At 49.6% G+C, this 17,183-nt stretch overlaps 1 long non-coding RNA gene across 3 annotated transcripts; it reads right to left on the bottom strand.

The window, feature by feature from the left end:
* Nucleotides 1-9,341: 9,341 nt before the first annotated feature.
* On the bottom strand, nucleotides 9,342-12,088 carry LOC125520834. Of its 3 annotated transcripts, XR_007288874.1 has the most exons (5): nucleotides 11,669-12,088; nucleotides 11,263-11,405; nucleotides 10,798-10,921; nucleotides 9,996-10,109; nucleotides 9,342-9,643 (listed from the first exon to the last, which is right to left on the bottom strand). It is a non-coding gene; the product is annotated as an uncharacterized LOC125520834 (long non-coding RNA). The 3 variants fall into 3 exon arrangements; XR_007288873.1 differs by lacking the exon at nucleotides 9,342-9,643 and having other exon boundaries at nucleotides 9,831-10,109; XR_007288872.1 differs by lacking the exons at nucleotides 9,342-9,643; nucleotides 9,996-10,109 and having other exon boundaries at nucleotides 10,614-10,921.
* Nucleotides 12,089-17,183: the final 5,095 nt, after the last annotated feature.

Here is a 17,183-nt window from a genome sequence, read left to right as displayed (position 1 = left end):
CGTGGGCCCCCTGACGTACTTCTTCCACCTATATATCTCCATATACCCTAAAAACATCGGAGAGCACAATAGATCGGGAGTTCCACCGCTAGAAGCCTCCGTAGCCACCGAAAACCAATCTAGACCCGTTCCGGCACCCTACCGGAGGGGGAATCCTTCTCCGGTGGCCATCTTCATCATCCCGGTGCTCTCCATGACGAGGAGGGAGTAGTTCTTCCTCGGGGCTGAGGGTATGTACCAGTAGCATGTGTTTGATCTCTCTCTCTCTCATGTTCTTGATTTGTCATGATCTTGATGTATCGCGAGCTTTGCTATTATAGTTGGATCTTATGTTTCTCCTCCCCCTCTTCTCTCTTGTAATGAATTGAGTTTCCCCTTTGAAGTAATCTTATCGAATTGAGTCTTTAAACATTTGAGAACACTTGATGTATGTCTTGTCGTGCGTATCTGTGGTGACAGTGGGATATCACGTGATTCACTTGATGTATGTTTTGGTGATCAACTTGTGGGTTCCGCCCATGAACCTATGCATAGGGGTTGGCACACGTTTTCGTCGTGATTCTCCGGTAGAACTTTGGGGCACTCTTTGAGGTCCTTTGTGTTAGTTGAATAGATGAATCTGAGATTGTGTGATGCATATCGTGTAATCATACCCACGGATACTTGAGGTGACATTGGAGTATCTAGGTGACATTAGGGTTTTGATTGATTTGTGTCTTAAGGTGTTATTCTAGTACGAACTCTAGGGCTGTTTGTGACACCTATAGGAATAGCCCAACGGATTGATTGGAAAGAATAACTTTGAGGTGGTTTCGTACCCTACCATAATCTCTTCGTTTGTTCTCCGCTATTAGTGACTTTGGAGTGACTCTTTGTTGCATGTTGAGGGATAGTTATGTGATCCAATTATGTTATTATTGTTGAGAGGACTTGCACTAGTGAAAGTATGAACCCTCGGCCTTGTTTCCTAGCATTGCAATACCGTTTACGCTCACTTTTATCATATTACCTTGCTGTTTTTATATTTTCAGATTACAAATACCTTTATCTACTATCCATATACCACTTGTATCACCATCTCTTCGCTGAACTAGTGCACCAATACAATTTACCATTGTATTGGGTGTGTTGGGGACACAAGAGACTCTTTGTTATTTGGTTGCAGGGTTTCTTGAGAGAGACCATCTTCATCCTACGCCTCCTACGGATTGATAAACCTTAGGTCATCCACTTGAGGGAAATTTGCTACTGTCCTACAAACCTCTGCACTTCGAGGCCCAACAACGTCTACAAGAAGAAGGTTGTGTAGTAGACATCAGCTAGCTTCTAGGGTTTAGCCTCTATGATCTCGTGGTAGATCAACTCTTGTAATACTCATATCATCAAGATCAATCAAGCAGGAAGTAGGGTATTACCTCCATCGAGAGGGCCCGAACCTGGGTAAACATTGTGTCCCCTGCCTCCTGTTACCATCAGGCTTAGACGCACAGTTCGGGACCCCCTACCCGAGATCCACCGGTTTTGACACCGACACTAGCCACCACCATGAGAGAGGACTGGATCTTGTATGGGAGTCATTCCATCCATAGCCTCACACAAGTTCGCCAAGCACAAGAACACCTCTCCTCACGAAGCTGTTCTTCCCTTGTAACTGTTCATCCTCAGCCCAAGAGGCAATCCACCACACCACACTAGAGTAGGGTATTACACCACAATGGTGGCCCAAACCAGTATAAATCTTGTGTACCTTGTTCATTGGGTCCATCAAGCTAGGCCGTGAGATCATGATGCGTGCAACTAGAGAGAGGGGAGAGATCTTCGTGTGCACCCCTGTGTTCGAACCTCAATGGTTTTGCCGGAAATCAAAATCCGACATTTGGCGTGCCAGGTAGGGGTGCGCCGAAGGTTTCTCCTTTGTCAATCCATGCTTTGCCACTCCACCAAGTTCATGGCCGACGGTTGTCGGGCCCGCACTGAGCGCCGGGCAGCTCTCGCAACCCGTGTCGCTCAGACATCCCCTGTCGGCAGGCCACCCCATCATTCTCCGTCACCCGCCGCTACCGGCCCGGCGGCAAACGAGCAGCAAGCCTCCTCACTGCACCCGTCCGTGCGGCGGGATGGCCGCACCGCCACCCCGTCGCTGACTCCGGCCGGCTCATCGTCTCACGCTCGCCGCGCACCCACGGACGCACAGGCCGCGCTACTCATGGCACGCGAGCTCCTGCATTACTGCCCGGTCGACGACCTCTACGAGGACTGGTTGGACCACATCGCCGAGCTCGTCAGCGCCGCAGGGGGCTCTCCTGCACCATCCCTCTCGCTGCCTCGCCCGCCCCGACTGCGGGCAACGTGGCTCATGGGGCGCCTCCGCCCCCTGCATCAAGACGGCACCCCCGCACCGAAGCACGCGGCTCATGGAGCGCCTCCGCCCCTCCGCGTCAAGACGGCATCCTCGCTCCAAGGTGTGCAGCCCCGCGGCGTGATCCACCGCGCCGTGTGCACGTGCACGAAGAAAGAAGCTGCCAAGAGATTCCTCATCCGCAAGAAAATGTTCCACCGCTCCCTGCTCCACCGCGCCAGGATCGCTTGCCGCGGTAGGGCCATGCGCCATTTGTCGTGGCGGCGCGGGGACACCAAGATCAAGCTCCGCCTCCACGACGGGGCCCGGTGACCACGGCGGGCTGCCACGCCTTCACACCTGAGTTGTGCAGTGTCGTCTGGCTAGGCAAGTTCAAGCCGGATCTGCCTCCTCGCTATGACGGCACCCCCAACCCTGTGGAGTTCTTGCAGCTCTACGAGCTGAGCATCGAGGCGGCTAACAGCGACGAAAAGGTCATGGCGAATTGGTTCCCCATGGCTCTCAAGGACGGCGCCCGCTCATGGCTCCTGAACCTGCCCCCGGACTCGATCTCCTCCTGGGACGAGATGCGCGAACACTTTGTCGCCAACTTCCAGGGCACTCGCGTCCGCCCCCGGCCGCGGGTGACCTGTGCCGCATCAAGCAATAGCCGGGAGAGACCCTGCAGAAGTACATCAGCGCTTCAACAACATGCGCCTCAAGATCCCCAAGGTAACGGACGAGGCCATCATCTCAACGTTTTCCGAAGGCGTCCACGACATCAAGATGAAGGAGGAGCTCGCCATCCATGAGGAGCTGTGCATGACCTTGGAGCTGTTCAACATAGCAACCAAGTGTACAAGAGCTGAGGAGTGGCGCCTCTCCCTCCTCGAGCTCCCTGCCGCAGAAACAGAAGAAAAGAAGGCCAAGATTAAGGACGTGAAGCGTAAAGGAGTGGCCGTACTCGCGGCAGAGCCAGACACCAAGCGCAGCCGGGACCTTCCCGAGTCATCCAAGGGCAGCCATACGTACTACGCCTTCCGCAACATGCGCAGCCACAACACCAACGATTGTCAAGAGCTCAGGGCCATTCGAGATGGACACTTTGATCGATGCCCCAAGCGCAACGACCGGGGCTACGGCCGAGGCGGTGGACGAGGTGGAGGACGTTGGGATGACCGCGGGCCCTACTAGGAGTGGCACGACCAGCCTCACGAGGACCGCTGGCAGGACCAGCCTCGTGAGGGCACCTGGAGGGACCAGCCTCGTGAAGACCGTCCTCGGGGCAATCCCGGTCTCCCTCCACTGCTGCCACCACCAAGAAGGAACGACGACCACCAACAAGACGAATGGGCTGGGGGCTTCCAGGAGCCGCGTGCCATCACCTGCATCTTGGGTGGTGCTCAGGCCCCAGCTTCCCAGTGCGTCTTCAAGTAGATCTCTCGCGAGGTGAATGCAGCTCTCCCCAAGCTCGAGGCCACACATGTCCGCTCAGATGGTCCAAGTACGCCATCACCTTTAGCTCGGCGGACCAGCTCAAATGTGCGGCAACCGCCAGAGTCCTCCCGATGTTTTGTTCTCCTATCATCAGCAATGTCCAAGGCACCAAGACCCTCATCGACAGCGGCGCAGGGCCCAATGTCCTGTTCATCGAGACATTCGATAGCCTTCAAGTGCCATACGATCAGCTCCAGCCCACCAAGCCTTTCTCAGGAGTGACTGACGGCTCCACCACCCCGATAGGGCAAGCTCATCTCCTTGTCACCTTGGGTCAGCACGACAACTACCACACCAAGCTCATCCACTTCGACGTCGCCCACATCTGACTGCCGTACAATGCCATCCTCGAATACCCAACGCTGGCCAAATTGATGGCAGGTCACCCACCATGGCTACAACGTCCTCAAGATGTCGGGAAGCGGCGGAATTATCACAGTCCCATGCGAAGAAAGAGACGTGGTGTGCTCCCTCGAGCGCGCCTTCCAAGCCGCAGCAGCCGAAGTCCCAGATAGCGCATGTGCACAGTACCCTCCAGAGGCCAACTCCAAGAAGAAGAAGCAGCTACTCCACAGTGGGCTCAGGAGAACGGCGCCTTCGGCGGCGCCACCTCAGGATCGGCGCCCGCGCCTGGGGCGTCTCCCTCGCATAGGGAGGCGTGCCCGGTGCCCTCCTCGGGCAGGGCTCGAGGGCTCTCTTCTGGAGGGCCTCAGACCTGGACAGCATCACGAGGGAGCAGCGCTCGGGCACCACATGGAGGCGTGCTTCGCGGCACGTTTCCCTTAGGAGGACGTCGGGCGAGGAGCGCCCGGTGCTCAGGAGTTCATCACCAAGACCGTTCAGGAGCTTCAGGAAGCAAGGGCAATACGTGGCGACCGCCGCCCATCTGGTGCTGCTCCCCATCCAGGCAAGGGTGGTGAGCTGCACGTCTGCATCAACATCCCAGGGCTCAACGGGGCCGCATCTCAGGAGGGCTTCTAGCCTTCGCGCGTGGGACGCTGTGAGGGCCCACCTCACAGCTACGTTCGCATGCCGTTCGTCCCGCCGAGCGTGGCAGCCACCTTCCAGCGCAACCTGCAGAGCATCCTGGCAGGTCAGGAGGCCAGGCATCACACAGTCCTGGCAGAGATGGAGACGGTCCTCAGGAGGCCACTAGAGTCTCCGGAGCGTCTCGAGGCTCTGGGCCTCGATGGCTCGTGAGGAGCGACTTCTTCAGCGCACGTTTTCAGCTACCCCAACACTCCTTTGGCAACCAAACCAGGTGATATTTTCCAAGTTTGTTTAGCTGGGAGCGCCCCTCGGGCTGCATCATTCCCAGGCCGCGTGGGTCCGTCCCTGTGGCATGTATCCTTTTGCGTCTTAAGCTTACTCTGCTGGGGCGCCCTTCGGGCTGCATCATCCCCAAGCCGCTTGGGTCCGACCCGGTGGAGTGTATCGTTCTTGCATTTACCTGAGCTAATTTGCTTTTCATGCATAATCCATCTATGGTTATCACCTACTTGATTGTCACCCACCATGGGAGCCACACGCCGATCGTCTTTCTTCAGGATCCTTCTCATAAGAAGGCCAGGCACGGCGTCTGTGCTCGGGCCTGTCCCTGCAGCGTCCATAAATCCAACAACCGAGCTCTGTCTGGCGGGCCGGCCCCGTTCACGTCACCTCCTGGGGTCGTTGGTGCTTGGCCTTCTCGTGTAATAGCCTCAGGAAATTCATTCGGTGCAGGTTGCCTAACCATCTCGCAGGAACACCACAGCCATCAAGAACCAAGACCAAGCACAACCCGCCTTGAGGTAGGGCCTCGTGAGTCCCGTGCTGGCTCACGAGTGCCCAGACACACCTCGTTTGGCCCTACCGTGCAAGCCACGAGTCAGGGCGGGGCATGCCCCGGGGGCTCTCTGCAGTAGGGAGTCCCCTCCCACGTACCAGTGGAAGCACCATGCTCCGCGCTGGCAGTCGACACTGCCGAGGAGCGGCTATGCCCGTGCAAGTGCGGAAGCGCTATGCTCCGCGCTGGTGATAAACAACTGAGGGCGGCCTCATGGCCGTATCAACCTCAGGGAGCCTCCAAGCTCAGTGTCTGGCCTCATCGCAACACCTCCCCTCAGGAGAGTCACGCGAGGGGGCTGGGCACGGGGGCTGTGCTCGGGCCACGCCCAAGCGTACGCCGCCCTGCCAGGTCCCTCAGACCTGGTCTTCATGCGCCCTCCCAAGCGTAGGAAAGGTACGAAGGTCGTTTGAGCGTCAAGGGGGACTCCTGAGCATCGCGATTCAGGAGCCTAACTGATCACGTAGCCCCTCACTCCTTGGTTCATGCTGGTGATCCGGACGGCCCAATGGCGGCTGAGGTATGCACGGGGTCGGGCCTTGCCGACGTAGAACACTAGGCCTACTCCTAGATCTCCTTTCTATAGGTTGTTTGCGCATCAAGGGGGACTCCCGAGCATCGTGACTCAGGAGCCTAACTGATCACGTGGCCCCTCACTCCTTGGTCCATCCTGGTAATCCGGACGGCCCAATGGCGACTGAGGTATGCGCGGGGTCGGGCCCTGCCGACGTAGAATGTAAGGCAAATGGAAAGGAAATCGCAGAATTTCAAAGCAAATATTACAAGACATATTTTTCTCCTGAAATCAAACGCGAGTTTAATGCCTCCACGAGGCATGCTGCATATTACAGAAACTAAGCAAGAAAGGAGCCGCCAGCGAGTCATCCCGTCACCCATGGACGCCCCGTCGCCTACAAGGGATGCTTCTTCCTCAATGGCGTCGCCTTCACCTTCACCACCAGCCGGAGCTGCAGGATCGGTAGCACCGCCGGTCGGGGGCGCGGGAGCGAAGGCGCGGAACTTCCCCAACAGGGCCTCCACCTGACCCTTCATGGCCGCGGCGGCAGCCCTGCAATGCTAGTCGTCCACAGGCTCTAGCAGCTCGTCGAGGCGGGCTGCATGATCGCAAAGATGGAGGTGGCTGAAGACGCGCGTCAGCGCGGCTGAGGAAAGAACGCGGGCTCCTTCCTCTGCCATGGGGCCGATGCCGCTCACGACGTCCTCAAGTGCATCAACCAGGAAAGGAAGCAGCTGGGTGGGTAGAAATTCTCATGTTACAAAATTACCTCTCGTTATGTTGAGATTGCTTGTTTCTTTCTTCTTCCATGCATAAGGTAGTTTTTGCTTGTCTTGATAATTTTTTTGCTTAGGAAGCATGTTAGACTTAAACTTGTCTGTCACATGTTTTATTATGCTTTCTTTGTGTTTATTTCTATCTTTCATGTGAGCATCACTAAAATTATCAATGCGTACCTAAAAGGCTTTAAATAAAAGCGCTTGTTGGGAGACACCCAATATTTTTAGTTCCTGTTTTTCAATAAATAATTCATCTAGCCTTTGGTTAGATGTGGTTTTATGTTTTAATTAGTGTTTGTGCCAAGTAAGACCTTTGGGATAGCTTACGGTGATAGTTGATTTGATCCTGCTGAAAAACAAAAACTTTTGTTCCCAGGAGATTAGTTTTCATTTTTAACATAAGCACGATAAAATACTAACTCTTTTTGCATAGGATTAATAAAAGAATCTTTGGTCGTCCTAATGTTTCAGAATTTTTGGAGTTACATAAGTATTCGAAATATCCAGATTACTACAGACAGTTCCGTTTTTGATAGATTCTGTTTTCTATGTGTTGTTTGCTTATTTTGATGAATCTATGGCTAGTATTGGAGGGTGAACCATGGAAAAGTTTGAATACAGTAGGTATTACACCAATATAAATAAAGAATGAGTTCACAACAGTACCAAAAGTGGTGATTTATTTTCTTATACTAATGGAGCTTATGAGATTTTCTGTTGAGTTTTGTGTTGTGAAGTTTTCAAGTTTTTGATAAGGATTTGATGGACTATGGAATAAGGAGTGGAGAGGGCCTAAGCTTGGGTATGCCTAGGGCACCTGTCAGGGATATACCCCGTGGCATAACCCGGCCGGAAGTATAACCCAACCGGACTTGGCGATTCAGTGGCGACCTGCCCTGACCAGACGGTTTACAAGCAACCTGCCCATACATTATGACTCACTGATAACCCGGCGGGCAGGACAGATGGATGACAAGGCCCAAGGTCCAGAAGGCCGGTTTATGTTAATGGTGCGCCGATTTAAGAGAAAAGACGTAAGGAACATTTATCTTACAAGGAGTTAAGACCCGGACTTGTATCTGGTTTGTATTAGAAGGTAGACTAATCCTAATCCTAATAGGACTCCACATGTAACCCGCCCCTCTAACTTATATAAGGAGGGGCAAGGCTCCCCAAAGAGGGACAAGAAAGAAGAAAACAATCTCTAGGGCTAGACATAACTGGGAGAGCCGGTTTACGGTGACTCCCTCGTAATGATAATAAGACCTAGCCATAAACAGCATGTGGGGTTGTTACCGGATGATGTTTCCCGGGGCCCGAAGCTGTCTAAATCCTTGTCTTGCGTTGCGTCTCTCGATTCCGCTCAACCCCTCTCAAGCTGCCACATAGATGCGTTGGCCTCACGACTAAGTCTTCGTGCTAGGACATCTGCCGTGACAATTCCACGACAGTTGGCGCCCACCGTGGGGCTGTGCACGGTGGTGTTGAGTTCTTGGAGGGATCTTTTCTAGGGTTCAAAAAGATCGTAATTGATCAGATGACAAAGAACATATGCGGAAGAATTCACATCAACTATGAGTTTATCGGTCAAGATTGGAGAAGTATTCAACGGCAACATATATGAGATTGAGGTCAAGGGAATTTATGGTTTGGCGTTATTTCTGTATATCGCCGATGCAACGCTATCCGTCGAATCCGGATGGAAGATCAATTTTTTGCGGCTACAGTCGCGTGTCGCCGAGGTCGACAGGAATTGTGCTGCAACTGCCGTACGCCGTGTCAGATCGGTCTGTGTCAATCCGAGCATGTGTGGGAAAAGGGCAAACCCCGAGTACTACTCCGCTGCTACTGTTCGTACTAGTACAATGCCCGTACATTGCTATGGGCTACAATGCACATAAACGAATCAAATAAATTATTAAAGTCGTTTTCAAAGTCGAAGCTCATTTCTCCCTCATACATCCGGTGCCCAACGAGCTCCCCAAAATTCAACCGCCTGGATAGTCTGGACTTACCCATATCCAGATAATATGTGGGGGAGAAATATCATTGTCCGGACTATCCACCATTTGTTATCTCCAACCCGCGGGCGCAACACAAACTTCCTTTTCCCTGTCGGACCCTCCCCTTCCCGCTCGGTTTCCACTGTAGTGAGACGTTTCTTGGGACATCTCTTGCTCTCCCACACAGCTAGCCAGCCATTGGCCATTTTCCACATTATCATACCCCCAAGCTATCAAACAGTATTGCTGACACTACATATTTGGCTTCACACAAAACTTTAGATCTCGTGTTGAATCTAACCTCATAGATTGAGTATGAAAACATTTACAAATATGTTGATACTAATGATAATAATATAATATATGATTATGTCTACTACACCCGAGCATCTTCTCTAGCAGAATGCTCGGGTGTTGCCATAGAACAATATAAGAGAAATGCATCCAACTAAGTGTTTCATCTTAATATTAACAGGTATAATGCAAGGGAGGGCGATATGCCCCAATACCAACATGTGTCATTGATTGGTTGATGTGTGAAGTGTGATACTCTTGTTCTTATCCATGTCTTCAATAATGTGGATCGAGGTCCTTGCTTCCTCCTTCTATGTGCACCACATCTCTTTTGTCCTCATGGGTTTACTCTTCTATGTCCATCACATCTCTTTCACCTCATTGTGTCTCCTACATCATCACCTCATAAGGTGACTCGTGCTTGTGTCCTAGTTTTTTTAATTTTCGCAAACCCCTTAGTGTATACTTCCATATATTCGTAGTAAAATTAAGGGATAGTGTATGAATGGCGAAAAACAACTCATAATTGCCACAAATGATTGTTGAGTAAAATAAGAAACAACACATAGTTGCATGAGACCAAGAAAATATCAAGTCTGTATGATTTATTAACTATTTAAAAATATTCCTAGATGAAATGACAAATGTTTTTGTAGTGCCAAATTAATTTTGATAAAATTGTAGAACCAGATCCTGTTTTACGAATTAGTCATTAGATTCCAGAGAGGGCATCACAACTTACATGTTTTGAGACAGCAAATCGCTCCGCAGTTGTTCGCTAAAAAAAGTATCCAGTAATTATCCTTCCACATGTTGTTGCCCAATCACTGGACTTTCCTTGTAGGGAAGTAAGTTCCTATTGTAGATGAATTCCTTAATCGTTATCTTCAAAATTCAATTAATACAAGATAAATAGCATAACAGCAGAAACAACGCTAAGGCAAAAAAAACTGGTGCATAACAGGGGTAGGTTCTTTTGAGCACATATCACCTAGCTTCCTAGTCAAATAGCCTTAATTGGACCTTCAAGGGTTCACGTCAAATTACTAAATACTATATTTGCAACAAAATAATCAACAACTTTGAATATGTTTAGGCATGTACGCTGTCATTGAAAAATTCAAGAAAGGAAACAGCCAAAGACGACACTAATACTACAAGAAAGCAGTGACAGTAAGCCATGCCTGTGCACTTAAGATTACGTCCGAGACAGTGATCGACGTTGTTTTATTTCATGAAATTCATTGCATACAAAGGAGATATTTATCTACTGATATTATTCATTGTGCGATATGATGGAGAAATAAGCACACAGTGGACTCTTTGATCAAGCTAGATGTCAAGACTTCATGCAAGATACTGATTTAAATAATTGTAGTTATAAATTATAAATCATGTGACCATAAGCAGCAGTAAGGCATGCTTTTGCAGATCAGATAATAATTCAACATTGAGCATGAATCTATGAACCGCAAAAAAATGGCATGTTTCTTTTACTAACAGGAAAACTCAAGTCAACACATAGAAAGTTACGGTAAGTATACTTCATTCCTGAGTGGTTTGCGTTAGCCTGATAGTATGCGTGTCTAATAGATATTGCTTATCTCTCATGACAATTGATGCTCTCCTTCAGCTTAGGGCCTTCCAAGATTGAAAGGTAAATGATTTCTGCAAAAATAAAGAAACATGAAAAATCTATTAGATAACAATAATCTTGGATATTGCCAAATGTGACTATATCCGAATTCTAAGCGCACATGCATTCTACAGTTTTCTATGGACAAACAGGTATTTCCAAAACCAACATACAGCCTCCTGCCCTCCTGCATAAAGCTATCGGTTTTAAGCCCCAGACAAACCAGGCAGTAAAACACGCTTTTATTGTATGAATTATGAATGAATGGAAGGGAGATTTACATTTTTAAGAAAAACTGCATAACAAATAGAACAACACTACAGAGGACTCAAAAAAGTTAATACAGATTTTTTTAGGGGGGGGCATTACATACCCAGTGGTCATTCACATTGGCTGCCTCGGCCTCGCGTCATTGTCCAACAGCACATCGTCCATGGCCGCAGGCCGCGCAACATCGTCCAAGGTTGAATCGGCAACATGAGAGATGACATCCGATTTGTTATTAGTGCAGTTTACCTCTCATAAATTCAGAGAAACATCAATTAGATGAGATCACAGGGCTGTGTTGTAAATGAACAGGAACTGGTGCACTAAACATCTGTAAAATTAGGCCTGCTGATGAGAGCTCAGCAATAATACATAAAATCTTCCCAGTACCAATATGTATCAACGACATCAATATTAATCAAAAAAATATTCATAGCTAAGTGTTCCAAACTGAAAATTGAGACAACCCAATAATGCACAAGGAACCAGAGGAGGAGACATGGAGCATCTACCAGTGGTGGCCAACAAATCTAACCATGTCTCTTCGCGCACCTCTCTAGGGTCTCCGGCAGCGACAAGCTCGAACTGCCCCCACTTTCGTCTTCGTCGCCCCCGCCTGCTCTGGAGTCTCACAGTCCAGCTCGTAGTTGGTGACGAGATCGAAGTGCGTCTTGTCGAGCTCGAGCACGAGCACAAGCCCCTCGCCCTAGTCAAGCTCATACACATCACGGGTGTTCTGGGACCCACCAAGCATACGAGCGGCGGGGCGTACCCACTGACGCCATACTCGTCAGAGATGAGTCGGGCGATGGGGGAATCGACCCCACCAAGATGGGCGGGGTCGTTGAAGCAAGCGAGGGCGAGGGAATCAATTTCCTACTTTGTGTTGTTCTCCCTCTAGACTCCACTTGCTAACACCACCAATGGAGTAGTTTTCAAGTTTTGGATAAGAATTTGATGGACTATGGAATAAGGAGTGGAGAGGACCTAAGCTTGGGTATGCCTAGGGCACCTGTCGGGGATATACCCCGCGGCGTAACCCGGCCAGAAGTATAACCCAGCCGGACTTGGCGATTCACTGGCGACCTACCCTGACCAGATGGTTTACAAGCAACCTGCCCGTACATTATGACTCACTGATAACCCGGCGGGCAGGATAGACGGATGACAAGGCCCAAGGCCCAAAAGGCCAGTTTATGTTAATGGTGGGCCGGTTTAAGAGGAAAGGTGTAAGGAACATTTATCTTACAAGGAGTTAAGACCCGGACTTGTATCCGGTTTGTATTAGAAGGTAGACTAATCCTAATCCTAATAGGACTCCACATGTAACCCGCCCCTCTAACTTATATAAGGAGGGGTAGGGCTCCCCAAAGAGGGACAAGAAAGAAGAAAACAATCTCTAGGTCTAGACATAACTGGGAGAGCCGGTTTACGGCGACTCCCTCGTGATGATAATAAGACCTAGCCATAAACAGCACGTAGGGTTGTTACCGGATGATGTTTCCCGGGGCCCGAAGCTGTCTAAATCCTTGTCTTGCGTTGCGTCTCTCGATTCCGCTCAACCCCTCTCAAGCTGCCACATAGATGCGTTGGCCTCACGACTAAGTCTTCATGCTAGGACATCTACCGTGACAATTCCACAACAGTTGGCGCCCACCGTGGGGCTGCGCACGGTGGTGTTGAGTTCTTGGAGGGATCTTTTCTAGGGTTCGAGAAGATCGTAATTGGTCAGATGACAAAGAACGGATGTGGAAGAATTCACATCAACTATGAGTTTATCGGTCAAGATTGGAGAAGTATTCAACGGCAACATATATGAGACTGAGGTCAAGGGAATTTAGGGTTTGGCGTTATTTCTGTATATCACCGATGCAACGCGGTCCGTCGAATCCGGATGGAAGATCAATTTTTTGTGGCTACAATCACATGTCGCCGAGGTCGACAGGAATTGTGCTGCAACCGCCGTACGCCATGTCAGATCGGTCTGTGTCAATCCGAGCGTGTGTGGGGAAAAGGGCAAACCACCCCGGCAAATTTGACAATTTTGACCTTGGGACGAAATCAATTCACGGAATGAACTGCCCGTGAAACTAATTCACAGCACTGACCTTTTTGTGTAGCGCCTGCCACGACGGCGTCACACCCTACGGTGCAGCGCCTAGCTCGGGGGCGTTGCACTCCAGTCCACCGTGGCAGCCCTTGGGCCTGCACCCAGTAGTGCAGCGCCTCCGAGCTTGGCGCCACACATGTAATGTGTAGCACCTAGCCCTCGGGCGCTACACTGTGACTTAGATGCGAGCCGCCCGCTCCCCCCTCCCCCACCCCACCCCATCGTTCAGTTGCAAAAGAAGCAGTGGCGCCGGCGGCTTCCTCCTCTCCCCCTCTCAATCCCTTCTCCCAAATCCTTCAGATCCGACGATTTGGTCCGTGCATTTCTTCACCAATCCGTCCTAGAAGGTACTCTCCTCTGATCCCCTTCTTTCTATCCATAGAAAATATGATATTTTGAAGATTTGGGGAATCCTTGTTTGATTAGATTAGATTAGAATCTTGCATGTATTAGAACTTTGCATGTATTACAACCCTTGTTTGTTTGATTTGTGGAACCCTAGTTTAGTTTATGGAAGAGTTATTTGTATGAAGTAGGCATAGTTTATGGAAAAGTTATTTGTATGAAGTAGGCCTAGTTATTTGTGGAACCCTAGTTTATTAGTTTAGTTTGATTTGATATGGTCAGATACATAGATTGGTACGGTTGCATCTAGTAGGCGTACTTTAGTTTATTTGTATTCAAAAGATAATCGTGTTGACAAGAAAGCTTTCTTTCAAAATTGTTAGGATGGTTTGGCTTCTCGATGATCACTGGGACAAACAACACCGGTCGTACGCTATGGCGGTGGAGCAGCGGGTAATAATGAAAGTGGCCTGTTTTATGAATTTCGTATTTATTTCAAACACAAATGCCCCATATGTAATGTTATGAATTGTTTGTTTGTAGGAGCTTGCACCTTTGAAGCTTCGTTCTCACGGGGTCACCCTTGGGTGGATGCTCTATGATGAGCGATACACACCGTATGTAAGGGAGACATGACTTCTCCCTTTCATTCATATGGTCAGACGGTCGACGCCACCCAACAATGCTCCAGCACTCACCGCGCTTATTGATCATTGGCGGCCGGAGACACATAGTTTCCATCTTCGGACCGGGGAGATGACCGTGACGCTCCAGGATATTGCTATGATCACCGGTCTTCCTATCGATGGGAATCCTCTATGTATGAGCACCGATTCCGATGGGTGGCGCGCGCAGATGCATGCCCTTATCGGTATGGTTCCTCCGGAGCCTCCGGAACCAGCAGCAAAAGACAAGAAGAAGGAAAGAGTCGCAGCCGGTGCTACTTTCACGTGGATTACTGAGCACTTTGGTACTTGCCCACCGGAAGCTGATGAGGACACGGTCAAGACATATGCTCGTGTCTACATGTGGTATGTGATATCCAGGACTATGTTTGCTGATGGCATAGGCAAGAATGCTCCATGGATGTGGCTGAAGGCGTTGACCGTCTTCGATAGCAATTGGAGTTGGGGTTCGGCGACACTGGCTTACTTGTATAGAAAGGTATGAAGTTGTTTCCTTTTCACTTCATTGCTACATTATGAATGCGATATTGCTCTTAATTGAACCATGTTCTCTTTTATGTGCAGTTGGACGAAGCCTGTTGTAGGTCATCTGGAGGTATTGGTGGTTGTTTGCTCGCACTTTCCATATGGAGCTGGGAGCGTTTGCCGGTTGGACGTCCGAAGACCGTGAAGTACGATGATTGGGACGACAAAGGCGACCTACTACGGCGACCCACTTGGGCTTACAAGTGGGATGTGTTAAATGAGACGACAGATGATCCCTCAGTCATGTACAAGTTGTACCAGAGCGAGCTTGACGCGATCACGCCTGAGCAGGTGAATTGACATTGCATAAGTGATTATGATGCTTCTATTGCAAGTCGATATCAATTTTGCATTCTATCCCATTTTGCAGGTGATATGGGATCCGTATGGAATAGGAGATAGTTTTGGTAACCCTTTAGTGTTTAGGCTGAATCCGATGTGCACTAGGGATAGGGATCTCTGGCGTATGCAGTGCCCACTCATATGCAACTGGGCGGTTGAGCTTCACCTCCCACATCGAGTGCGCCGTCAGTTTGGTTTGTTCCAGGCACATCCGCCGGAGTGGGAGGACACGGACAAGTTTCTACACGCGTAAGATATAATTAACCTTGAGTACTTAGCAGCTTCTCGGCGGTTCCGATGCTACAAATATTATGTTTCTAACTTGCAGGTTGGATAGGAAAAGGCAGCGGAAGATTAAGGATTGGGATAAGCATCACAGAAAGTATGCCGTACAGTTTGCGCTTAGTGTGGAGCAAGCTAGGGCTGGAAAAGGAGTCCAGCTTCGTGAGCACTGCCCTGTAGCGTTCAACAACTATCTCACATGGTTTCTTGCAAGTACCCGTGTGGAGGTATGCAAGCCAGCGTATGCTGAGGAGATTTTGGAAGAACCCACTGTTTTCGATGAGGTAGCCCAGCACCAGTACAACACATTAGTCAGGAAAGGCAACTCAGTGATCCCTTCAGCTCCAATGATGAACTTTGTGGTATTTTCCCTCTTTGCTTTTCATTCACACTATTCACATCTTCGCTTGCCTAACACATTAATACCATTTCTGTTCATAGCGTGCCCAGATCAAGAAAGCAGCTGATGAGACCGAGACTATTCTTGAAACAACCTCAGCTGGCAAAAGCGATGGAGAAGGTGCACTTCGAGCATTCATCAAGGTTCACATCTCCATCAAACTAGCACTTAACATGTGTTGCTACGTTCGATGTCTCATTCACGTGTACATGTTGCAGCGCCAGGGCCAAAAGTTAAGGCGGCTATCAAACCTTTTCGGTTGTCGTGACCCCGAGTATGTATCACCAGAATGGTCTAGGTCGGCGACACCATCAGATCCCGCTTCGGGGCAGAGCCATGGTGATCATTTGGAGGATGAGGATGTGGGTGTGGTCACCCAAGAGGTACGGCATGAGCATATATATCCAATTGTTGATGCATTGCTAACTATATCCTCACACACGGTCTTTCCATATATTTTGTTGATGCATAGGTTGCTGATGATATGACCTTGGGGACGTACCAGGTTAGGTCTGCATACAGGTTAAAGCCTAGGACGGGAATCAACAAGTACACACCTGAAGACTTCACCCAAAGAGGCAAAAGGACATTCGGCACCTCGCGGATGGCGGCTTTGGATGACTATTTGGATGACGATGTCGATGACGTGGAGGAACCGGAGCCGGAGCGGGAGCGTGTTCCTCTTCCTAGGAAGGTGAAGAAGTTAGCCAGCAAGAGGGGGGGAGCAGCCAAAAAGCGCTCAAGGAACTAGCTCTATTTGTAACTAGCTCTTCTTAGGAACCAGCCATCGTCCTTTATTTGTAATGTCGGTGAACTTGGAGTTGTTATGTCGGTGAACTTGGAGTTGTTATGTTGATGAACTTGGAGTTGTGGTAGCTCTATGTTGAACTTGATCCTCTTTGTATGTCTTAGTTATGTTGAACTTGGAGTTGACGTCTTAGCAATGTTGAACTTGATCCTCTATGTTGCACTTGTTGTCTTAATAATGTTCAAGTGTGACTGAAATGTGAACTTAAAGTTTCTGACTGCTTATTCTAGGAAATGTTGCAACGTACCTGAAAATGACCAAGTTTGCAAGTTACAGCCGCTACAGCGCTTAGCTTGGAGGCGTCACACTGTACAGTGCAACGCCTAGCTCTTTGGTGTTGCACTGTACAGTGTGACGCCTCCACGCTAGGCGCTGCAGCGGCTGTAGCTTGCAAACACTGTACAGTGCAGCGCCTAGCATTGAGGCGTTGCACTCCTGGGCTGAGCTAAGCAGAGAGCAAACAAAGTGTTTGCAACCTACAACCGCTGCAATGCCTAGCCTGGAGGCACCACACTGTACAGTGCAACGC

The sequence above is a fragment of the Triticum urartu genome, chromosome 7 (assembly GCF_003073215.2).
Source record: "Triticum urartu cultivar G1812 chromosome 7, Tu2.1, whole genome shotgun sequence".
Taxonomy (NCBI): Eukaryota; Viridiplantae; Streptophyta; class Magnoliopsida; order Poales; family Poaceae; genus Triticum; species Triticum urartu.
The sequence above is the reverse complement of the archived record's forward strand: the minus strand, read 5'-3'. Positions and strand labels throughout refer to the sequence as shown.